The sequence below is a fragment of the Meleagris gallopavo genome, chromosome 1 (genome assembly GCF_905368555.1).
Source record: "Meleagris gallopavo chromosome 1, MGAL_WU_HG_1.1, whole genome shotgun sequence".
NCBI lineage: Eukaryota > Metazoa > Chordata > Aves > Galliformes > Phasianidae > Meleagris > Meleagris gallopavo.
Window position 1 is genome coordinate 152,996,349 of NC_139404.1, and position 26,048 is coordinate 153,022,396.

The 26,048-nt window shown below is 43.2% G+C and overlaps 1 protein-coding gene and 1 long non-coding RNA gene across 46 annotated transcripts in view; one reads left to right on the forward strand and one right to left on the reverse strand.

Moving 5' to 3' along the window:
• LOC116217859 (uncharacterized) overlaps positions 1-26,048 on the reverse strand; it is a 138,329-nt gene that overhangs the window by 48,221 nt on the left and 64,060 nt on the right. For 11 of the 43 annotated variants that reach the window (XR_014880931.1, XR_014880933.1, XR_014880932.1 and 8 more), the window contains 3 exons: positions 23,940-24,039; positions 22,155-22,267; positions 1-14,108 (listed from right to left, as the gene is read on the reverse strand). The exons of 20 other annotated variants lie outside the window; for them this stretch is intronic. The gene's annotated coding sequence lies outside the window, so the exon portion shown is untranslated. The remainder of the gene's footprint in view (positions 14,109-22,154; positions 22,268-23,939; positions 24,040-26,048) is intronic. 12 more of the 43 variants (XR_014880918.1, XR_014880920.1, XR_014880912.1 and 9 more) reach the window with 3 other exon arrangements.
• The window catches only part of LOC146545715 (uncharacterized), a 28,662-nt gene continuing 2,728 nt past the window's right edge, over positions 115-26,048 (forward strand). The window contains exons 1-2 of one of the 3 annotated variants that reach the window (XR_014880937.1): positions 115-298; positions 9,149-26,048. The exon at positions 9,149-26,048 is cut by the window's right edge and continues 2,728 nt beyond it. This is a non-coding gene — a long non-coding RNA (uncharacterized LOC146545715). The remainder of the gene's footprint in view (positions 299-9,148) is intronic. The other 2 variants (XR_014880939.1, XR_014880938.1) reach the window with 2 other exon arrangements.

The following is a 26,048-nucleotide window of genomic DNA, read 5'->3' on the forward strand; positions in this document are numbered from 1 at the left end:
TTTTGGTTTTAGGTGCAGGGGGGCTTCGGTTGGTTCCCTCATTCAGGGATCCCCGAGACAACAGAGCTGCCAGGCAACTCTCGACCGGGCAGCTCTCGCGAGAGCGGCTGACGCGGCGGGAGCGTTGCCACGGCAACGGCTCTGCATCCACCCCTCGGGGAGGGCAGCGACGCTTGCTTCCCAACGGAGACGGAGAGGAGTCGGGGTGTGAGAATCACCTAGGCTGTTTTAATGAGGAGAAACTGTAAGCCATCCATACACGGGACTCCCCAGCAAGGACGGCTGTTGTCACTGTCAAGTGAGTGATAAGTGCGCGGGCTCCTGTTAACGACCCGGCAACAGGGCGAGGGCAGAGCCAACACTACTGGCAGCAGGGCGGGGCTGATCAGGCAAACCTCATTAAGACTATCTAGTAGCGTTAGTGTGCCTGCTGGTTTGCAGTGGCTGCACCCCGGAGGAAGGCTACCAGCACAAAAATTGTGGAGACCCTGACAGAAGTCCCATGCTCACGCAGAAAGAAGACTGCAGCCAAAAAGAGCATGGAGACTGAGGTCCTGTGTGTGCTTGAAAGGATAGCTGATGCTAAGAAAAGTGTGGCGACTCAGACTGAGGCCCCAGCACAAGATGCTAGTACGCAGATCACTGGCTGCCACGAGTGCCAGAGTCTGACCTTTGCAGTGCCAGGCGATGGAGGCGGCACCTGTATAGATGTGACCAGCTAAATGACTTACCTAGCCTTGTGGTCAACCTGAAGGAGGAGGTGGAGAGGCTGAGGACCATAAGAGAGTGTGAGAGGGAGATTGATTGGTGATGCCAGTCTCTATCGGCCCCGAGATCTTGGCACTCAGCTGAGGCTTCACATGGAGCACGTCACCCCCTGCTGCCTTGTAAACAGGTGACAGAGGGGAACCGGCAGGCAGACGGTGCTGCCCCAGTCCTCTCTTCCTCTAGCAACAATTTGAGAAAGGAGAAGGAGTAGACATGGATACCGGCTCGGCAAAGTGGGCATCTCTCATCCTAACCATCCTCGGCTCCCCAGATGCCTCTGTGCAATAGATTTGAGGCCCTGGAACTCGAGGGAGAGGTGAATGGGGTTGTGGAAGGAGGTCCACCCCTGAGGTTGCCTTGGGTGAAGTGGTTGACCCCATGCCTCAATACTGCCTCCACCTGGAAGGACAGAAGGGTGGTTGTCATAGGCAACTCCTGGCTGAGAGGAACAGAGGGCCCTATATGTCGGCCTGACCCTACCCGTAGCGAGGTTGTGCTGCCTTCCCGGGGCATAGATCAGGGACATTTCTGGGAAACTTCCTGGACTGATTCGCTCTTCTGATTATTAACCCTTTTTGATAGTTCAGGCTGGCAGTGACAAAGTCGCTGAGAAAAGCCTCAGGACTATTAAGAAAGATTTCAGGGGACTGGGGTGGGTAGTTGATGGAGCAGGCGTGCAGGTGGTTTTTCCTTCTATACCTTCAGTGGCAGGGCAGAATACTGAGAGGATCCAAAAAACCCACCTCATAAATAAATGGCTTAGAAGTTGGTGCAAACACAGGAATTTCGGGTTTTTTGACCATGGGGCAATTTACTCGGCGCCTGGCATGATGGCTGCAAATAGAAGTAGTGTGTCTCTGAGGGGTAAGAGGATCTTACCTGAGGAACTGGCGGGACTCATTGAAAGATCTTTAAAGTAGGTATGAAGGGGAAGGGGACAAAATGAGGGCTGCTGGGGTTGAGTGGGTAGTTCAAGGGCTCATACCAAACTTGATGGCTGAAGATTGTGGAGTACAAAGGGATGGACTGGGGCAGGGGAATGCTGGGGATGCTGCTGTTCTAGGGGATCCTAGATCCTCTATAAAGGTGGTGAGACACAAAGCCCAGTTAAAGTACTTTTATACCAATGCACACAGCCTGGGAAATAAGCAGGGCAAGCTGGAAACGGTGATGCGCTTGGAAAGTTATGACTTTGTTGCTATCACAGAAACATAGATAGGACAACTCCCATAACTGGAATACCACCACTGAGGGCTATTGGTTCTTTAGAAGAAATAGGCTAGGTAGGAAGGGTAGGGAAGTTGTCCTCTATGTAAGAGTGGGTAGACTGTGAGGAGCTCTCTCTGAGAAACAATCAGGAACAGGTTGAGAGCCTGTGGATTAGAAGTAGGAATGGGTCTAACAAAGGCCAGCTGGTGATAGGCGTATACTACAGGCCACCTGATCAAGGGGAGACTGTTGACGAGGCTTTCTTGCTTCAGATGTAGGCGGCTTCGTGCTTGCAGGCTCTCGTCCTGATGGGGGACTTCAACCATCTGGATATCTCTTGGAAAGACCATAGGGTGAGCTGCAGGAGGTCCAGGAAGCTCCTAGAATCCATTGATGATAACTTTCTGGTCCAGGTATTGGATAAATCGACCAGAGGTGAAGCGTTGCTGGATCTCCTGCTCACCAATGCAGAGGAGTTCATTAAAGGTGTTAAGGTTGGAGGCAGCCTGGGCTGCAGTGACCACGCCCTGGTTGAGTTCGTGATCTTGAGGGATGTGGGCCTGGCAAAGAGTGAGGTCGGGACCCTGAACTTTGGAAGAGTGAACTTTTAGCTGTTCAATGGACTATTGGCCAAGATTCTCTGGGATGCTGTCTTTGAAAACAAAGATGTTGAGAAGAGCTGGCTATTCTTCAAGGATGCCTTTCTGAGAGCACAAGAGCTCTCCGTCCCTCTGAATAAGAAAGCAGGCAGAGGAGGTAGGAAACCAGCATGGCTCAGTAAGGATCTGCTGGGCATACTGAAGGCAAAGAAAGGTGTGTACAAGCTCTGGAAACAAGGGTGTGTCACCTGGGAAGAATACAGGGATGCTGTCCAGACTTGCAGATGTGGGATCAGGAAAGCCAAGGCGCAGGCAGAACTGAACTTGGTGAGGGACGTGGAAAAACAATAGGAAGACTTTCTACAGGTACATTGGCCAGAAGAGACAGGCCAAAGCAAGTGTACCTCCTTTGGTAAATGTAAAAGGAGAACTGGCTTCAACGGGCAAAGAGAAGGCTGAGGTATTGAATGAGATTTTTGCCTCAGTCTTCACTGGTGGCCAGGATTCAGGTATTTCTCACGTCCCTGAGCCCTGCATCCCTAAAACTCTAGCTGGGGACTGGGATGGTAAATCCCCCCTCACTGTAAGGGCAGAGCAAGTCCGAGACCACCTCATGAGACTGAATGCATACAAGTCTATGGAGCTCGATGGTGTGCATCCCAGGGTTCAGAAGGAGCTGACTGAGGTGATTGCCGAGCTGCTCTCCATCATATTTGAAAAGTTGTGGCTGTCAGGTGAGGTCCCGGATGACTGGAGGAAGGGTCACGTCACTGCCATTTACAAGAAAGGGAGCAAGGAGGACCCTGGGAACTACAGGCCAGTGAGTGTCACCTCTGTGCCTGGGAAGATCATGGAACAGATCATCCTGGACGACATGCTTGATCACATGAGGAATGAGCGTGTGATCCAAGACAGCCAGCACGGCTTCACCAGGGGAAGGTCATGCTTGACCAGTTTGGCCTTCTATGATGAAGTGACGGCATTGGTGGACAAGGGAAAGGTGACCGATGTTATTTACCTGGACTTGAGCAAGGCCTTTGACATGGTCCCCCACCACATCTTTATCTCCAAATTGGAAGGATGTGGATTTGATGGATGGACCACTTGATGGATAAGAAACTGGTTGAAAGGCCTTAGACAGAGGGTGGTCATCAGTGGTTCTATGTCCAAGTGGAGGCCGATAACGAGTGGAGTCCCCCAGGGGTCTGTCTTGGGACCAGTGCTCTTTAACATCTTTATCAATGACATCAATGGCGGAATCGAGTGCACCCTCATCAAGTTAGCTGATGACATCAAGCTGAGTGGTGCAGGTGACATAGTGGAAGGAAGGGATGCCATTCAGAGGGACCTCACCAGACTTGAAAGGTGGCCCTGGGTGAACCTAATGAGGTACAACACAGCGGAGTACAAGGTTTTGCACTTGGGCCGGAGGAATCCCAGGCATCTGTACAGATTGGAAGGAGCAGTCCTTGAGAGCAGCCCTGCGGAGGAGGACCTGGGGGTCTTGATAGATGAGAAGCTGAACGTGAGCCAGTAGTGTGCCCTTGTGGCTTGAAAGGCAAATGGTATCCTGAGCTCCATCAGAAGAGGAATGGACAGCAGGGACAGTGAGGTGATTGTCCCCCTCTACTCTGCCCTTGTGAGACCCCATCTGCAGTATCGTGTCCAGGTCTGGAGCCCCTAATACAAGAAAGAGAGCTGTTGGAGAGGGTCCAGAAGAGAGCCATGAAGAATGATCAGGGGACTGGAGCACCTCCCCTATGAAGACAGTGTGCCCGAGTGGCCAAGAAGGCCAATGGCATCTTGGCTTGCATCAGGAACGATGTTGCCAGAAGGAACAGAGAAGTGATTGTCCCCCTGTGCTCAGCTCTGGTGTAGCTGCACCTCAAATACTGTGTCCAGTTTTGGGCCCCTCACTGCAAGAAAGACATTGAGGCCCTGGAGCAGGTTCAAAGAAGGGCGACAAAGCTGGTGAGGGATCTGGAACACAGGCCATATGAGGAGAGGCTGAAGGAGCTGGGAATGTTCAGCCTGGAGAAGTGGAGGCTCAGGGGAGACCTCATTGATCTCTGTAACTATCTGAAGGGAGGTTGTAGTGAGCTGGGGGTCGGCCTCTTCTCTTGTGTAACTAGTGATACACAGGGAATGGCTTCAAGCTGCGCCAGGGGAGATTTAGGCTGGACGTTAGGAAATGCTACTTTTCTGAAAGAGTGGTCAGGCACTGGAATGGGCTGCCCAGGGAGGTGATGGAGTCACCGACCCTGGAGGTGTTCAAGGAACATTTGGATTTTGTGTTGAGGGACATGGTTTAGTACTACTAGTGATAGGTGAATGATTGGACTGGATGATCTTGAAGGTCTTTCCAACCTTGGTGATTCTGTGATTCTGTGACAGGCTAAGGGAGCTGGGCTTGTTCAGCCTGGAGAAAAGAAGGCTGCGGGGTGACCTCATTTCAGTACCTAAAGGGAGCCTACAAACAGGAGAGGAGTCAACTCTTTGAAAGGATAGATGACAACAGGACAAGGGAAAATGGTTTGAAGTTGAGGGAGGGAAGATTTAAGTTGGATGTCAGGGGGAAGTTCTTTGCAGAGAGAGTGGTGAGGTGGTGAAACAGGCTGCCCAGAGAGGTTGTGGATGCCCTGTCCCTGGAGGTGTTCAAGGCCGGATTGAATGGGCAATCCTGGGCACCCTGGTCTAGTATTAAATGTGGAGGTTGGTGGCCCTGCATGTGGCAGGGGGTTGGAGATTTATGACCCTCGTGGTCATGAGGACAAGAGGATCTTGTCAGAGATTTTCTAGGCAAATGCAATGCACAAAATCCATGGGCTCCAAAGGGAGGCCTCCATAAGTGCTGAGGGAGCTGGCAGAAATCATTGCCAGGCTTCTCTCTATCATCTTTGAAAGGTCATGGAGAACAGGAGAGGTGCCTGAGCACTAGAGGAAATCAATGCCATTCCAGTCATCAAAAAGAGCAAGGCGGACCCAGGAAATTGCAGGCTTGTCAGCTTCACCTCTGTCCATGGGAAGGTAATAGAACAAATTACTCTGGATGCTATTTCCAAGCAAATGGAAGAAAAGGCTATCAGGAGTAGTCAACATGGTTTAAACAAGAGGAAATTATGCTTGCTCAATCTGGTAGCTTTCTATGATTCTCTAAACCAGCTGGGTAAATGAGGGGAAAGCAGTGCATGTTGTTCACCTTCACTTCAACAAGGCTTTTGACACTACTTCTCATAATAATAGAATCATAGCATCGCACAGGTTGGAAAAGACCTTAAAGATCAATGAGTCCAACCATGACCTAACCATACTACCCTAACAACCCTCTGCTAAATCATGTCCCTGACCACCACATCCAAACGGTTTTTAACACATTCAGGGATGGTGACTCAACCACCTCCTTGGGGAGCCTATTCCAGTGCTTCACAACCTTTCTGTAAAGAAGTGTATCCTGACAACCAACCTAAACTTACCCTGGTGCAACTTAAAGCCATTTCCCCTCATCCTTTCACCTGTCACCAGTGAGAAGAGACCAACCCCGCTCTCGCTGTAAGCACCTTTCAGATATTGGAAGAAAGCAATAACGTCTCCCCTTAGCCTTCTCTTCCCCAAACTAAACAGCCCCAGTTCGCTCAGTCTGTCCTCATAGGGCATATTCTCCAAGCCCTTGACAAGCCTTATTGCCCTTCTTTGGACCTGCTCCAGCACCTCAGTGTCCTTTCTGAGGTGCCCAAAACTGAACACAGTACTCGAGGTGAGGTGCAGCCTCACCAGTGCCGAGTACAGGGGCAGGATTACTTCCCTAGTCCTGATCACCACACCATTCCTGATGCAAGGCAGGATGCCACTGGCCTTCTTGGCCATCTGGGCACACTGCTGGCTCATATTCAGCTGACTGACCATCACCAAGGTCCCTTTCCAGCAGGCAGCCTTCCAGCCACTCCTTTCCAAACCTGTAGGGTCGCCTGGGATTGTTGTGTCCAAAATGCAGGACCTGACACTTGGCGCTGTTGAAATTCAGTTAACCTTGGCCAATCAATTCAGTCTATCTAGGTCCCTCTGTAGTGCCCTTCTCCCCTCAGGCAGATCAACACTCCCTCCCAACTTGGTATCACCTGCAAACTTACTGAGGGTGCATTCAATCCCCTCATCAAGATTGTTAATAAAGATGTTAAATAGAAGCAGCCCCAGTGCCAAGCCCTGGGGGACACCGGACTGGATTTAACTCCATTGACGACAACACTTTGGACCCGGCCATCCAGCCAGTGTTTCACCCAGTGGAGCATATGCCCATCCAGACCATGGGCAGCCAGCTTCTCCACAAGAATGTTGTGGGGGACGGTGTCAAAGGCTTTACTGAAATCCAGAAAGACCACATTGACAGCTTTACCTTCATCCACTAAACGTGTCACCTTGTCATAGAATGAAATCAGGTTTGTCAAACAGGATCTACCATTCATAAACCCGTGCTGACTGGGCCTGATCCCCTGGTTGACCTTTAACTGGTCCATGATGGCTCCTGAGATTATCCATTCCACAACCTTCCCCGACACCAAAGTGAGACTGATAGGTCAGTAGCTACCAAGATCATCTTCCTGGCCCTTTTTGAAGATGAGCATCACATTTGCTAGTCTCCAGTCCACTGGGACATCCCTAGTTAGCCAGGACTGCCAAAGAATGATGGAGTGTGGCTTGGCAACCACGTCCGCCAACTCCCTCAGCACTCCAAGGTGCAATCCATTCAGCCCTGTGGACTTGTGAGCATCCAGCTTTCAGAGCAGGTCCAAAACCATCTCACTGTGGATCATGCAGGGCCTGTTCTGTTCCCCATCCCTATCTACCAGCACAGGAGGCTGTGTTCCCAGGGAGTAACAATTCTTACTATTAAAGACTGAGGCAAAGAAGGCATTAAGTACCTCAGCCTTATCCTCAGTCTTATCCTCATCAAGTTGCCCTCAGTATCCAACAATGGATGGAGATTCTCCCTAGTCTTCCTCCCTGATGTACTTATAGAAATATTTATTGTTGTCTTTTACCTTAGTGACCAAGGTCAGTTCTACCTGGGCTTTGGTTTTTCTAATTTTTCCCTGCACAGCTTCACTACGTACCTGTAATCATCATAAGTAGCTTGCCCACTCTTCTTGCTCTCCTCTCTGCTGCTCAGCTGGACTGTGCATCTCACCTCAGTGTTATGGTGAGGCCTAGCCACCTTGTGGACACTCCCTCTCATTACATTTGATTTATTAGCTTTGATTCTAATTATATTGTGTTATAGTGTGTTATCTTGAATTCTGATACCATATTTAGTAAATTAGTTTGTTTTTCCTCAGATCATTGCTGCTGTTTTTAATGATTCTTGGGGTCTCATGTTTCCCTTTTCCAGAGCGCGCAGATTCGTGAATTCCCTGCACCCTGCTAGTCATGGAACTGGGCCAAACCAGCCCGTAAACTGATGGCAACTCTTTCTAGTGACCCCAATTACAGCCCCCATCCCCCTTCGTACCTAGTTTAAAGCTCTATCAATGAACCTTCTTAACTCCAATCTTAAGATCCCTTTCCACCAGCGGGAGAAGGCTACTCCTATCGGCTGCCATCAGGTTTGGTCTTGTGCAAACAGAGCAGAGGTCAAAAAACCCAAACCCATGCTGGGCACATGTGTCTCAGGGCCAGGTATTAATCTGTTGGCCCATAATATTTAGTCCCTCATCATTCCCTATAACTGGAAGGATAGAGGAGAACACAACTTGTGCTCCCGAACCCTTTACCTGTCACCCCAAGGCTCTGAAGTCCTTTTCCATATTCTTTAGAGAATTTCTTCCTATATCATCACTGCTTACCTGAAACAACAGTAGGGGAGAGTAATCTGAGGGCCGAACTAGGAAAGGAAGTTTCTTCCTTATGTCTTGTCATGGTTTTGTGATTTTTGGTTGTCAGTATTCCACATCATAACATCATGTGGGGCACTGGGAGTTTAACAAGAAGGTCCTGGGCTCGAGCCCCAGTGGAACCACCAGGGAAAGGATAACAGAGTGTATTGGACTGTGTGGATTAGATGGCCTGGCACATCAGAACCACTGAAATATAAGGCCCTGGTGGACACTGGTGCTCAATGCACTCTAATGCCCTCGAGTCACCAAGGGACAGAATCGACTTATATTCATGGGGTGACTGGGGGTTCCCAAGAGCTGACTGTGTTGGAGGCCGAAATCAGCCTCACTGGTAAAGACTGGCAAAAACATCCTATTGTGACTGCTAGGGGCTCCATGTATACTTGGTATCGATTACCTCAGAAGGAGGCATTTCAAGGATCCTGAGGGTTATCGATGGGCCCTTGGAATAGCTGCTGAAGACACAGACAACATTAAGGAGCTGTCTGTTTTGCGTGGCCTGTCAGAAGATCCATCTGTTGTGGGGTTGCTGTGAGTGAAAAAGCAAAAGGTACCGATTGCTACAAAAATGGTACACAGACAGCAGTACCGCACAAACAGGGATTCCTCGCTCCCCATCCATAAGTTGCTTCGTCAACTAGAGAGTCAGGGAGTGATCAGCAAAACTCACTCGCTTTTTAACAGCCCCATATGGACAGTGCGTAAAGCCAGTGGAGAATGAAGGCTGACGATGGACTACCGTGGCCTGAATGAAGTTACACACCCACTGAGTGCTGCTGTGCCGGACATGTTAGAACTCCAGTATGAACTGGAATCAAAAGCAGCCAAATGGTATGACACCACTGACATTGCTAATGCCTTTTTTTCCATTCCTTTGGCCAAAGAATCTAGGCCACAGTTTGCTTTCACCTGGAGGGGCATTCAGTATACCTGGAATCGTTTGCCCCAGGGGTGGAAACATAGTCCAACCATTTGCCATAGGTTGATCCAAGCTGCACTGGAACAGGGAGGTGCTCCTGAGCTCTTACAGTACATTGATGACATCATTGTATGGGGCAACACAGCAAAGGAAGTTTTTCAGAAAGGAGAACAAATAATCCAGATCCTTCTGTGTGCTGATTTCGCTATTAAGCGAAGCAAAGTGAAAGGACCTGCCCAGGAAATTCATTTCCTAGGGACGAAGTGGCAAGATGGACATTGTCACATCCCGACAGATGTGATCAACACAATCATTGCCATGTCTCCACCCACTAGCAAGAGAGAGACACAGTCTTTTCTGGGCGTAGTGGGCTATCAAGGAAGAGATGCAACGTATAAGTGGGCTAGAGACCGAGGGGTGGACTTAACTATGGACGCTATTGCACAGGTTATTCATGACTGTGACACATGCGCTATAATCAAGCAAGCCAAGAGGATGAAACCTCTCTGGGGGGAAGGGTGATGGCAAAAGTGTAAATATGGGGAGGTATGGCAGATTGATTATATCACCTTGCCACGATCTTGCAATGGTAAGTGTTATGTGCTTAGTATGGTAGAGTCAACCACTGGGTGGCTCGAGACATATGCAGTACTCCATGCTACCGCCCGAAACACCATATTAGGTCTCGAGAAACAAGTCCTGAGACTCGGTCTCAGGAACTCTCTCTCTCCTATATTATTTATTAGTCTCAATTTCAATTAGATTGTATTATATTGTGTTATCTTGCATTCCAATATCATAGTTACTAAAATAAGTTTTCCTCCATAGATCGTTGTCCTTGGTGTTTTTTTTTTCCTTCCTTGAGTCCATCTCCCATCTCCCTATCCCTTTTCTTTTTCTCTTCCCATTTTGTGGGGCCAGGGGAGCCCAGGGCCCTACTGCTCCCTTGTCATGGGCATAGGTTGATCTAGTTAACTCTGTGACAGCAACACAGTTGAGTGGGTCCAAATAAGGGTAAGAAGGCTTGTCAAAAGCTTGGAGAATATGCCCTATGAGGACAGACTGAAGGAATTGGGGCTGTTTAGTCTGGGGAAGAGGAGGCTTTTTGCTCTCTTCCAATACCTGAAAGATGATTGCAGTGAGGGCAGGGTTGGTCTCTTCTCACTGGTGATAGGTGAAAGGATGAGGGGAAATGGCCTTAAGTTGAGCCAGGGTAAGTTTAAATTGGATGTCAGGAAAAACTCCTTTACAGAAACGGTTGTGAAGCACTGGAATAGGCTCCCCAGGGAGGTGGTTGAACCACCATCCCTGGATATGTTTAAAAGCCGTTTGGATGTGGTGGTCAGGGATATGATTTAGTGGAGGGTTGTTAGAGTTAGGTAGTATAGTTAGGTTGTGGTTGGACTTGATGATCTTTAGGGTCTGAGCAACTCTATGATTCCATGATTCTATGACAGATAGGGCTCAAAGTATTAAAATAGATGAGGTTATAGCAGTCCGGTGGCCAGTCACTACTGGAGTTCTCCAGGCCTCTGCATTAAGGACAGTTCCCCTTAGTGTTTTCATAAATGGTTTGGATGCAGGACTCACAAGTTTGCAGATTGCAGATGATACTAAATTGGAAGATGCCATTGGCCCCCTTGAAGGTGGAGAGGCCTTCCAGAGAGATCTTGAAAAACTGGAGAGCTGGGCAATCAACAACTGTATGAAATTCATCAAGAATTTGTAAGTGCCAGATTTTGCACTTGGGATGGGGCAACCCTGGGTGCAATTACAGACTGGGGGATGAGAGTTGGAGAGCAGCCTATAGAAATGGATCTGAGGATTTTGGTTTATGGCAACTTGAATGTGAGCCAACAATATGCCCTGGCAGCCCAAAGGGCCAACTGTACCTGGGGTGCAGCACACCCAGTGCTGTCACCGGGCGAGGGGAGGGGTTGTCCTGCTCTGTGCTGTGCTGTGCAGCTTCACCTTGAGCACATGAAGTGCATGAAATTGTTAGAGCATTCAAAGGAAGGCTACAAAGACGACGAAGGGTAAAATGGGCAAGATGTATGAGAAACAGTTGAGGTTGACGAAGGAATCGAGTATACCCTCAGTAAGTTTGCTGATGACAAAAAGTTGAGTGGTGTGGGTGACTTGGTGAAAGAAAGGAATGCCATTCAGAGGGATCTCAGCAGACTTGAAAGGTGGGCCTGGGTGAACCTAATGAGGTTCAACACAGCAAAGTGCAAGGTTTTGCACTTGATCCAGAGGAATTCCAGGCATCTATATGGACTGGAAGGAGCAATCCTTGAGAGCAGCCCTGCAGAGAAGGACCTGGGGGTCCTAGTGGATCAAAAACTTAACATGAGCCAGCAATGTGCTCTTGCAGCTTGGAAAGCAAATGGTATCATGGGCTCCATCAGAAGAAGGATAGCCAGCAGGGACAGGGAGATGATTGTCCCCCTCTACTCTGCCCTTGTGAGGCCCCATCTAGAGTACTGTGTCCAGGTCTGGAGCCCCCATACAAGAAAGACAGAGAGCTGTTGGAGAGGGTCCAGAGGAGGGCCACAAAGGTGATCAGAGGGCTGGAGCACCTCCCCTACAAAGACAGGTTGAGGGAGCTGGGCTTGTTCAGCCTGGAGAAAAGAAGGCTGCGGGGTGACCTCATTTCAGTACCTAAAGGGAGCCTACAAACAGGAGAGGAGTCAACTCTTTGAAAGGATAGATGACAACAGGACAAGGGAAAATGGTTTGAAGTTGAGGGAGGGAAGATTTAGGTTGGATGTCAGGGGGAAGTTCTTTACTATGAGAGAGGTGAGGTGGTGGAACAGGCTGCCCAGAGAGGTTGTGGATGCCCTGTCCCTGGAGGTGTTCAAGGCCAGACTGCATGGGCAATCCTGGGCACCCTGGTCTAGTATTAAATGGGCAGGTTGGTGGCCCTACCTGTGGCGGGGGGGCTGGAGATTCATGACCCTTAAGGTCTCCTTTCCAACCTGGGCCATTCTGTGATTCTGTGATTCTGTGAGATTTGTTCAGCCCAAACAGAGGAAGCTGACGGGAGGCCTCATGGCGGCTGCAGCTCCTCAGTGGGGGAGCAGAGGGGCAACACTGAGCTCTGGTGACAGTGGCAGGACACAGCATGGATCTGTCAGGGGTGGGTCAGGTTAGGTGGTAGAGAAAGATTCTGCACCAGAGGGTGTTGGGTACTGAACAGACTCCCCAGGGCAGTGGTAATGGCACTGAGCTGCTGGAGTTCCGGAAGTGTTTGGACAGAGCTCTCAGATGTAGGGGTAGTTGTCTGTGAATTTGGAGTTTATGATCCCTGTGGATCTCTCCCAACTCAGAACATTCTAAAAATTCTGGGTAAAGGCTAATGGTTGACTCATAAAATCACAGGTAATTACAATAAATAAGTAACGAAATAAGCTGAGTAGGCAGGCAGATGGAAGTACACTGTCAAGTATTTGGAACAGAGATGTTTGAAAAGGATGTGGAAAAGTCACAAATGGGAATAGAGATCCAGTAATATGCCTTGCTAAGAGATGAGAGTTAGGACTGTGTACTTTATTAAAAAAAACCCTGACAGGTGACTTGTTTATAGTGTATAAATAGCATGAATGTGAACTCTCATGCCACTAGGCCAAAACCCAGTTACTCTGTGGCACATTAATTCTTAGAGAAAGAAATAACTAGAGACAAAATCTGGAAATCAAAGCCAACTGGAGACAAAATCTGGAAATCAAAGTCACTGAAATGTACAATGAAAACAGATTTTACAATAAAAATAAGTAACTTGCGGAAATCTGAAAGGAATAAGCAGTTTCCACTGGTGAAATCAGTGGTGATCAAGTGCATAAATGTCCATTACTGCCAGTCTGCTATATAAGTCCTGTCTTTACATAGTTTGGCCCTCTAGCTTCCGTATTTAAGCAAAATTAACAAGTACAGACAAAGTTAAGCAAATATCTCACATTAAAAAAAATATTTTACATTGTGTTTGGCAGATTGTGGCATGTGTGTATATATATAAATTTACGCAAATAAATTATTCAATTATTTACAGGAAAAGTGTATTATCCTTTTGGTTATCAGCTGTTTTAAAAGAATTCTGTCTTTGCAGTCTTACCATTAATAATTCTCATATTAAGATTTTACCTTGAAACATTGCTTACAAGTTTCTTTATTCTATTATGTTATGTCTATTTGCATGGAACTTTGTCTGCAAATTATGAATTAAAATTGACAAATCTAAGTTATTTAAGTCGTTTGTAATGATGAGTCCATTTTTAATATAAAGATTTGATCTGTGCTTTATTTGAATTTAAATAAATCAAGTCAAACCACTGAGTCATTTCAGTAACAATAGATATGTTTTAATATTGATTGAAATCACTGTGATCACTATTCTACTCAAAGAATAGTTTTTGTGTGTCTTTTCTTTTTCTGAAGAACATTAAAGGAAATAGAATTTAAAAAATGTTCAAAAATCATATACAGAAATATCCAATATAATATCTTTTCGTGTCTGTATTGAGAGAAGAGGAAAAGTAACTGAACATTAGGAAGAAACTCTTTACAGATGACCAAACACTGGAACAGGTTGCCCAGAGAGGTTGCAGAGTCTCCTTTTGGAGATCTTCAAAAGCCCCATAGGGAAATTCAGTGACACACTTTTGCTTCATTCATTCTTGGTGTCAGACGCAATTCTGTCAGACTGCCCCACTGCTGCCATCTGTCATGCTGCAACAAAATATAATGGAATATTGGTGGGAAGGTTCAGCCTCTATTACCAAATCATCAACATCTGCCTCTGGCATCATGGTCCAACATCATAAAATAGGAGGCATTGCTTTCAGAGCAGCTCTTGTGTAGCAGAGAATGTGTAGCACAAGAGAATATTTTATAGAGCAGGCATGAATACTTCTCCCATCAGATCATCACCAGAGAAGTAGGAAGAACAAAGTGAACACTGTACAATCTAGATCAAGATTATCTAGATCAAGAGAAATAAGTTACAAACTGCCAGCCCTCGACACAAGCTTTTGTTATTAAATGAATTTTATGGCTTCAAGCTGTGCCAGGGGAGATTTAGGCTGTACGTTAGGAAATATTACTTTTCTGAAAGAGTGGTCAGGCACTGGAATGGGCTGCCCAGGGAGGTGGTGGAGTCACCGACCCTGGAGGTGTTCAAGGAATGTTTGGATTTTGTATTGAGGGACATGGTTTAGTGAGAACTATTGGTGATGGTGGATGGTTGGACTGGATGATCTTGTAGGTCTTTTCCAACCTTGGTGTTTCTGTGATTCTGTGAGTCTGTGATTCTGTGATTTTGTGATACAGGAATAATAACTTTCATTTTCCTGTTACACATTGTGCCTGATCTTGAAGTCAACGTTGGTATTTAAAGAACTGCATGAGCTGGAGCAGATGAGAAATGCAGGAAAATATGTTCTCAGCACAGTCTAGCATTGAAGAAACTTTCCTAATGGTGACAAAAGAGATCAGCAGTGATTCTTGTAGCCCATGTATCAAATGCAACATTAGTGCAGTACACTTTGCAGATATTTACATTGGTTGGACTTTGGGAGACAGGTTACATTCTAAGACTGCCAGCAAAGGAGCAGCTAAGGAGTTGAAAGCTTCATTCATCTCCCTTTGCTGCTTTTACCAGCAAGAACAAACCCTGCAGCTATGAAACAAGCTCTGATACTGGAAAAAAACTGAACAGATTGTGACAGCAACTGTACAAATTCAAGGTATTGCTGCCATGCATGAATGAGAGACTACGTGCAAAAGCCAGCAGTCAGCATTACAAAGCCATATAAACAATGCAGTTACATTTTGAAAAGTGGCACAAAGCTGCATCTAAAGCAACACAGCAGCTGAAAGGTGATGATTAGGGATGACATGCATATTATCAGAATCTGTATTGTTACAATCTCTTCTAAAGACTACAACAAGATCATTTTTCTTAATTTTAGTCAAGTAGGACTGAAGGATTAGGACGGGAAATCCATGTTTGTTTGTGTTTGTGTTTGTTTTTTGTTTTTTGTTGTTTTTTTTTTCTTATAACTGTTCCAGTAGACATAAAATGAGGATTAGGTTATCTTGGTCATGGAACTGAACTAGCTGAGGCAGCAGCTTTTCTGTACAATGTGTCAAGATTTGGCCTTTGACATGATTTTAAAAACATATGATAGGGTAGAAGTATTGCATTTTTGACTGAAGTACTCCATAGATATATGTCTCCATGAGATATAAGAATGGCCTAAGCCATGATCAACCTTATCAGGGATATGTTCCCTGCAAATGGACAACAAAGTTCTGTGATAGTTACATGACATTCTAGCTGTTAATCTTTTTAAGGCATATCAAAAATCTACTACACTGACAATTTTTAATATAACTATAGTTCTCTAGTAATATAAATTACATCTTGTATTCTGTGCACTTCAGAACTGACATCCATAGAACATACTTTAAAAGTTAATATTACATTAAGAGCACTGGCCTGCAACCAGTGTCCTTGGTTTTTATTAAATATGGAGTTACATAAAAGACATACACAAAAACACACCCAAACTATTCTGTGATTCTATGATTCTAAGAATGAAGAAATAACAAGAGCTTATCAGAGCATAATAAATCAGACTGATGAGCTCTCTATAATCAGTACATATTCTACACACTTACAGATTCACAGAATGGTTTGGATTGGGAGGGACTTTTAAGACCATCTAGTTCCAACTCCCCTGCTATGGGCAGGGACACCCAATGGACCAAGTTGCTCAAAGCCCCATCCAGCCTGGCCTTGAATGCTTCCAGAGTGGGAGCACCTACAACCTCTCTTAGCAACCTGTTCCAGTGTCTCACTACCCTTACAGTAAATAATTTCTTCCTAATAACTAGTTTAAATCTACTCTCTTCCAGTTTAAAGTAATTTTACTTCATCCTGTTGCTACATGCTCTTCTAGAAAGTCCCTCCCCAGCTTTCCAGTAAGCCCCCCTCAAGTACTGGAAGGCCACTATAAGGTCTCCTCAGAGTCTTCTCTTCTCCAGGCTGAAGAGGCCCAACTCTTTCAGCCTGTTCCCGTAAGGGGGGTGCTCCAGCCCTCTGATCATCTTCATAGACCTCCTCTGGATCTGCTCGAACAGCTCCATGTCCTTCTTCTGTTGAGGGCCCCAGAACTGGATGCAGTACTCCAGATGGGGTCTCACGAGCAGAATCATCTCCCTCCTGGTCACACTTCTCTTGATGCAACCCTGAATACAGTTGGTCTTCCTGGCTGCAAGTGCACATTGTCAACTCATTTTCAGTCTTTCATCCTTCTTCTCAGGGCTGCTTTCAAGCCATTCTCTGCGCAACCTGTATATGCCCTTGGGATTGCCCTAACCTAGGTGCAGGACCTTACAATTAGCCTTTTTGAACTTCATAAGGTTGGCATGGGCCCACCTCTCAAGCTTGCCAAGACCCCTCTGGTTGGCACCCTTTCCCTCTACTCTGTTGACTACACCACTCAGTTTGGTGTCATCTGCAGACTTGCTGAGGGTGCATTCAATCCCACAGGTTCCAGCATCAGTCCCTAAAGAACACCACTCATCACCACCAGTCTCCACTTGGACACTGTGCTGGTAACTGCATCTCTCTGAATGTGACCATCCAGCTAATTCCTCATCCAGTGAGTTGGTCTATCCACCAAACCCATTTTTCTCCAATTTGGCAACCAGGATGTTGTGCAGGACAATGTCAAATGCTTTGCACTTTGTGCCATGTGACTCAGAGAAAGGTACAACAAGATAGATGGTTATAAACTATGGAGTCCTTTTCTTATTTTTATAAGTGAAGACTGATTTATGTCCAGAAAGTTTGAAATTTTGGTTACTTTCAAAATCTTGCCTTTCTATAAATTTTCACATGTCACAGAGCTCTTATAGCAATAGAAGTATTGGATTCTTTTAATGGCAGCTATGTGTTTTAGTCGTGTTATCTCTTAATGGGGAAAGTTTCTTGGGCAAATTATGTGCTCTAAGTAGTCTGTTTTCCATATGGTTTAAATATGAGACTGTTTCATCTTATCACTCTCACCTTTGGGCCCCACCTGTTTCTCAACTGTTCTTTCAGAGACAGGGCAACATTTACTGAATGAAATGTTCCAGTGGAAGGCATACTCTTGAATTCTGTATGATGCCATTAGAAGTATCATAAGCACCATTCTTCATGAGCGTGCTGTTGACTGTTGGATGATCAACAGAGGCCTTCAATATGTTTTTTTTAAAACAGAATATGATTAAGTTTTCAGACTGTAGTATTTATCTACTACCAAGTTACTGAAAATCCTACCAAAATAGTGTTCTATTGTTTCCTCCATATACTTCAGTTCAAACTGCATTATTAAGATGTGTTTCCCTCCATGTCTAAATGTTAACAATCTATTTGTTAACAGTTCCACCATTATTCTGGCATTTTATATTTTTATCTATTATCCTTTAGATTTTGATCCCTGATTTAAGTAAATCTGCTCCTCCACCCCACTACAGGAAATTCAAAGTGTTTATGTCTAATGCTAGTATTTTTAATCCAGTAGCTTTAATTTCCAGCCATGCTTAAAAAGATAAACTCTATCTTCCTCCCTTGCCTATTGCTTACATTCTCCAAGAAACTGTTATTATTGTTTCTTGATCCACTAATTACTTTTTTATTTGCTACTGTGTTTGCTTTTTTCAATCCATTGGATTTTCTATTGTTCAAATTAATTCAAACTAATTATCATAAATGCTTTGTGTTGCTGCTATTGTTAAATCTTTCTACATTAGTTTCTACCACTTCTGGATAGTAATATGTAGTAAAGTATTTTGGTAAATAAACAGAGATTTGTATTTTGCAGTTAAGTGAATTTTCTGGATTTTGGTGTAAGAAAAGGATTAATTCTGGCCTTTTGAAGATATAACATGTTGAAAGGTACTTCCATTATATGTCAGATAAACAATGATGATAAGTTTTCCACTTTTTTAGTTGTACTGTTGATCTTGTTTATCAATGCTACCAAATTTACTCCTGCAATTAATCTCATGAATCCCATCTTGTATCTTATCTTAGAACTTGTAAGATTTCCATTCTGTCTTGAAAACTTTTTACAACAATCGAACAAGTTAGCAGAACAGTAAAAACAAGCTTTTACTCTGTTTCAAAATCTTATGTGTATGAGGGCTGCTCTGAAAGTATTGCCTCCTATTTTATTTTGTTGGCTCACATCAGAATCAGATCATAGAATCACAGAATCATCAAGGTTGGAAAAGATCTCTAAGATATTCTAGTCCAACTGTCCACCTTCCACCAATACTACCCACTAAAACATGTCCCATAGTATCACATTTAAATATTCTTGAGTTCCTCCAGGGATGGGGACTCAACTACCTCCCTGAGTGGCCCATGTTAGTGGTATGGCAGTAGAGGCTGAATCTTCCCACCAGTATTCCATCACATTTTGTTGCCATGTGACAGATGGCAGCAGATGGGCTGTCTGACAAAATGGTATCTCACCATGGAAGTGTCTATGAAGCAAAGTGTGTCACTGAATTACTCCATGGGGAAAAAATGGCACCCACTGACATTCATTAACACTTCTTGAATGTTGATGGAGATCAAACAGTGGGTGTGAGCACAGTGAGGTGGTGGGTAGTGTGTTTCAGCAGTGGAGATAAAAATGTGAAAGACAAGCCATGTTCTGGACAGTTAGGCACAGCTGTCACACCATGAAATGAGGAGTGTTTCAATCAGCTCATCCACATGAATCAGCAGATTACAACCAGAGAACTGTGTATGGAGCTGAATATCAACTCTGTTTCTTAAAAACGATGGTGACAGTGTTGGAATATCACAAACTTTGCATCAAGTTTGTCTCACAAATTTTCATACAGGAACAGAAAGAACCACAGGCAAGTTTGTCAAGACCTACTGAACAAATAGGAGACTGAAGGTGACAGTTTCCTGGATCACACAATTACAAGTGATGAGACGTGATGTCACCATTACAAGCCACAGTCTAATCAGTAGTTCATGGAGTGGTTATATGTGAATTTTCCATGAAAAAAAAGTTCAAGATGCAGCCCTCAGCTGGAAATATTATTTTCCAAACATATACAGAATTTTGGAATGTTGAATTTGTTTAAAGTGTCGTATTTAATTGCTTTGCATGAGGTATTTCTTAGGCAATGCTTCTCCGACCTGGTCTCATCACTTGGACTTTAAAAGTGTCCAAGTGCTTGATGATCGAGATTCATGAGCGTCCCTTCTATATTCAAAAGCACAAAATGTAAATAAAATCAGTTATTGAGTTCTCTTTGTTGCCAGATCTTGGCCATACTTATTGTTTTTCCTTTATGTTGGGATATTTTTTTCAGAGCTATGCTTTGGTAGACCAGAAATAAATATTTAATACATATTATTGCACATTTATTTTTATTTTTTTTTTCCAAGTGCTATTGATCCTGTAGTAGAATCCATTATTGCTTAAGGCAATAATTCATATATCCACATCTAAAGCTCTGGGCCTGCTTAAAACCCATGTGGCCTTACTGGACAGCCTTTTGCTCTTAATTATATCCATGCTAGTTTAGAGCAAGTCTGTTCAAGTCAGTTGAGGATAGAATCTGGATTTCTGTCATTTATATTCAGGAAGTTTCTTTATTAATTTTTGTTCTTTTATTTAATATCAGAGTTTCTCCCCTGCACCCCCCATATGTTTAAGAAATTATCCACTTAACTGTTTCTAAGGATTGTTCACTGTAACAGTATTTATTAAAATGTCGCTTTGAAACTTAATTAATATCCAGATGTTTCCAATTCTGTACTATCTTTTCTTTTTTCTTTATTGTTGGGTGTAACATTTCCTGATAATGAAGGAGCATATTGGTGCCAGCCAGAATCTCTCCCTTGGCATAACGCATTTTTTTCTATTCAGTTCATAAAAGTGATGGAGAGATCATTTTTCTAGGTCACTAATTAGGCCATCCCTTCATTTTCCTGGCTTTGGTGGCTCCCTGCTTTCTACTGCATCAAAAATAAAATAATTTTCCTCAATTTGATAGACCACACATGATGGAGCTGTGCCCATCTTGCCACTTCTCTCTTCTTTGCTATTGAGATCACTTATTTCAGTTAATCAGTCAGATTTGTTGGACTTCATCATATTTGTTTGTTCTCTTTTTCAAAAACAGCTGAAGTAAACATTCAGTGCTTAGGTTAGTTACTGTGTTAGGAAGGTAATTGGTAAAGTAGATTGTGATTTTTTTCTTTGGTTCCTTTAATTTCCTTTGTATTTTGCTGTTTTCCTTCATTTATGCTTAAATGACAAGCTGTTAAAAAACAGTGTTGCTGAAGCAAAGATTCTGGTCCATGACTTAGTAGTAATAGTAACTCCGGTAGAAATTATAAGAATATACTACAGATAAAATATAGTACAAGCTACTCCTTTAAGAACAGGTCTTTATTCACTGTATTGTTTGATTTTTCTGTTAATAATTGCAGAAAAATTACTGAAATCTCTGTTTTCCTAAGCAATTTCCTTATGCTGGCTGGCTACCAATTTACCACTGTGTTCCACATTGATCATTTATATAATTTATCCTCAAAAACAGTTGCTCACCTCCCCACTTTACTTGTAATTGCTTAGCCTTCCATTTAGTTTCAACTGTGCTTCCAAGAGACTTGAGAGAAGCGATGCCAAGGAATTTCAGAAGAGCCAGCCTGAAACACATCAGGATATGATCTGGCTAATCTGATCAACAAACTGAATAGACAAATAATTTAACAAGGGTTGAAAGATGTCTAGCTCAAGGTGGAATCAGTTCAGTAAGAAATGAAGTCCAGCAGTTCCAAACAAAAGATGAAAGACTTCTTAAAGGCAACAAAGTTTAAACTGATCAAGCCAAAAACAATAGGCAGATCTTCAAACAAAAGATGACGGAAGTACCTCACAAAGCCTGGCAAGATGGGAACTGTGTAATTCTTTAGAAGAAAGTGAAAAGTGCCCATGATAAGTAGAGCAGAAGGAAAGAGAGTCAGAAGAGGTCCTGTGTTTATAATGAACTACTGTAGCAGGCAACTGAAACTGCATGGAAACTCATCAACAATGATATTGGGATGGGAAATGTTAATTACAACTGAACAGTCTCCTGGTTTGGCAGAAGTCCCAGGACAAAGTGATGGCACTTGGGCTGCAGATGTACTATTTTATACAATCCCTGCCATCAAAAATACTCTACTTTTCTCATTTTCATACATTTGTAACAGAGAAAGTGAAAACAGATTTTGTTTTTTTTTAGAGAGAATCTCATGTTTTTATACTGATTTCAGTAGCAAACTGATGGTCAAAGTGATTTTGTTTTTCCTCCACTGGAGCTTGGAAAATTTAGCTGATGTTTAAGCACCAAGTATACTACCTAGGTGTAGGTCAATTCAGTGCATATCATACCAGGGACATTGTAGATTCAAATGACTTCATTAATTTATTGGAGACAATTAATTATTGTATAGTACTTGTAGTTTGTAACATTAATTATAACCTCAGTGAGCAAGTACACAACAGTAGTACCTGCAGCACAGAGCTATGTCTGTGCCTGATAAGTATGCTCAGAATTGCCATGGTGATTTAATGGGTTGCATGATGGGGAGCCAGCCACCATGGTTTTAATAGAGATTGCATTGCTTCATGACTTATGTCATATTTTGTACAGGACACACTGGAACTCTTTTCTTTTTGAGTTTGAACGTGTTTTACCAAGTACCTGTAGAAACTTTCAGGTTTCCAACCAGGATGTAAAAAGAAATTGAGAACCAGGAAGACATCTTTTACAGAACTGCCAGCTTCCTCAGGAATTGCACATTCACAATGGTGACACTGTTGAATTTAAAACACAGAAATTTTGTTTGACTTGTTAACTTCAGATCTCCAACCTGTTTGTGTTCCCTCTTTGCCAAGGAAAACCATACATCATTCTCAGTCTTCACAATATTCAGTACATTCTGTTTGTAAAGATAAAAATCCCACAAAGAGTTTGAGAATGAAATTGAGAACGTGCTGGAGTATTACGACATGGAGTTATACATTTAATGATCAGTGTTAACAGTTTGTTTCAGGCATAATCTTCTCTTTCCTTGTCCCTCATAAAGACTCTCCTTTAGCTCTGCATTTAGTTTTGTCACTAAAAACTTAAAAGCTTGCCTTCAAATTTCTCATGAATAGTGATAAAAGAATGCAATGCTGCCAGAGCTATTATAGTCTATATAGAATAAAATTAAGCTTTTATTAAAGTAGAATGCCTTTAGCTGAATGGCTGGGCATTCACCTTGCTGAAGGAGATCAGGTTTAAATGACTTTATAATTTATTGATGTGGGTATCACTCAGTGTATTAGGACAATATAATGTGAAGCACTGGGCTAACTAAAACTCTGAGAACATAATTTTTATGTCATTCCAGCTCTATGACAACAGACCTGAGGAGAGATATATACTTCAAGAACTAGCAAGCACTCCTCAGCTGAATGAAGTTGCTACGTCTTCATCTTCTTCCTAAAACTATGCTATAATAAATAAAGCAGCATAATATAGCACAGTAGTAAGAAAACAGGCTTTAAGCCAAGCAGTGGGAGACTAAACGGAAAGAATATGTAAAAGGTAAAACCAAGAGTACTCAGTAACAGCAAGACTTGACTTAGCAATTTATTTTTATGCTATTTGTTTAAAGTGAATAACCTCCTGCTTTTTACATCACTATGAAAGTGTGATATTTCAACTGTCCTCATTCATCCTTAATTTTGTATTTTTCAGAATTCTTCACACACTATCAAGAAATCCTTCCCTACTCTTCAAATGCACTTTCCTAACTACGTCCTTTATATTTCTCTTTCCTATCCTCCATATTAATTTTTCTATGCCAGCAACAGTGATCAGAAAATAATACCATAGCAAAGAAAAACAGTCTCTTTAAGGCAAATACCTCAGGGTCTCTTTCTGCTCTGTGAAACAGCCTTCAGCCAGTTCCCAGATAATTCTGAGCTTACCAGCTGGCTGATTGGCACAGAGCAACTGGGATGGGCTCAGCTGCTGCAGAGCTTGCAGTAAATTTGTTGCTACATTAGTGGAGTTGTTGGCTAGAGTTTAAAAGGTGGGGGACAATAAAAGGGCAAGAATGAGGTGGATGACAATAAATATCAGCCATGTGGGTGTAATGGTGCTAGCCAAGAAAAACAATTCATGAACACTGTTTGATAGTTGTTGTTGTGTTGTTCCTACAGATTATTTTATAGTGGATGTGTTTCACTTATGTGCCTAATTTTAAAGAGTATGAGTCCTTGACAATAAGAACCACTAGAGAATATAAGCAGAAAAGTTTACCATATTATGAGTCATGGATGAAACATTCCTGTGAAGATTTGCATATATCTATACATACATACATACATACATACATATATATTTCTTATCAACTACATGCAGTTTCTATGATATTTCTCTGCTCAAATATTATGGAGTAACAAAAATCAGATTTTATATAAACATAGAAAATACCTGAGAAGCCAGGTCTAGTGGTTGGCGACTCTGCCCACGGCAGGGGAGTTGAAACTAGATGATCCTTGAGGTCCTTTTCAACCCAGGCCATTCTATGATTCTATGAAATGTGTGAACTACATTTGAATGATGCAATCAGAATCACGCCAATGTTACTTACAGCTAAGGCAACTGAGAAATAATATTATAGAATGTTAGATGGAGTGTACTGGAATGTACTAAAAATATTCTTGACACTGTGGTCATTTGGGAATAATTTTTGTGCATTGTCAGGACTAAAAAAATCTGTCAGTACTGTTATGAATCAAATTAAGAATAAAGATGACCCTTAAACATATTTATTGCCCCATTTTGCTTTTTGATCCACTCCAGGCTATGAAGAGGGCATACGCAGCTATGGGATCAAATGTAAATTATCTAAATTTACATTGGGTCTATACTTAAATACCTGAATTTTAGGCATTAGTCTGTAGGCCTTCAAAATTACCAATGTCTCTTTATTGTTTCTACATGAAGACTTTAGATTTCCACTTAAGAACACCTCTTTGACAAAGTTACTAAAGTTGGAAAAAAGTTAGTTTCCATTAGATGCAGTGTAACCTATGCAGAGTGGTCTCTCTAAACTGGAGAGACATGGATCTGAAGGCTGAAATATTCAGTTGTTTAAGAACTGGTTGTAGCAAGAGGGTTGTAGTCCAGTTGAGGTAAAGGCTGATCATGAGTGGTGTCTCCTAGGGGTCTCTCTTGAGATAGGTGCTCTTTAGTGATATAGACAATGGAATCAAATGCATCCTCTGCAAGTATGCTGATGACACCAAGCTGAGTGTTGTAGCTGGCACAGTAGAAGGAAGAGATGCCATCCAGTGGAAACTGGACAGGCTTGAATACTGATCCCACATGAACCTCATGAATGAGGTCCAACAAGGTGAAGTGCAATGTGTTAAGGCAATCTCAGATAGGTGAACAGACTGGGAGAAGAACTCATTGAGAGTTGAGAACACATTGAGAAGGACTTGGAGTCCTGATGAACAAAAATCTGGACATGAGCTTGCAGTGTGGAGGGAGTGATCAGCAAAGTGAGGGAGGTGATTGTAAAGCCCCATCTGAGGTACTGCGTGCAGACCTGGACCTCCCAGTATAGAAAGGATGAAAAGCTGTTAGAGTTGATCCAGAGGAGGCCCACAAAGATGATCAGAGGGCTGGAGCACCTCTCTTATGAGGAAAGTTTGAAGCAACTGTACTTGTTTAGCTTGGAGAAGAGAAGGCTCCCAGGAGATCTCACTGCAGCATTCCAGTACTTGAAGAGAACTTATAAACAGGAAGGAGATCAACTTTTTATCTTGATGAGTAGTGACACAAGGGTAAATGGCTTTAAATTAAAAGAGGAAAGATTTAGTTTGATATTAGGAGGAAATTCTTTACAGAATAGGTTTTCCAGAAAAGTTGTGGATGCCCCATCTGTGAAAATATTCAAGGCGAGGTTGGATGGGGCCCTGGGCAGCCTGATCAAGTGGTTGGCAGTCCTGCCCATGGCAGGGAGTAGAAACAATAAGATCTTGAAGGTGCCTTCCAATCAAAGCTGTTCTATGATTCTATGCCATTCCATACCACTCTAGATATCGCAGCTACTACAAATACATTTCCTGTGACAAATGCACAATTAAATGAACATTCAGAGCATGAACATTTTATTTTGATTGTTGTCTCAGGTTAGTGTCAAAAAGATTGCAATTGTTTCATTTCAAATAAGATTGAGATTATAAGTATGATAAAACTTAGTTGAGATTTAGTGGATGCTGGGATAGTTATCCACGCTAGATTTAAGATGAGGGATACGATGTGCATTTCCACCTGCCTGAAACAGTAGAAACCCAACCCAAAACAAGTAGAAGACCAATGGTGAAATAAGAGCTAAGGATTTACTGTGTATTGTTTGACAGACATGTTTCAGAATCAGCTAAAAAACATCAAAAAACAAGAAGACAGTGAAAAGACAATGAGGAGAGATAAGAATGATTCATTTGAGAGGTGGGGGATGAATTCTGTGTAGACTGGAAGTTAAAAATTTTGGCAAAGAAATAGTCTTTTATTGTTTAACTGTAATTGTAT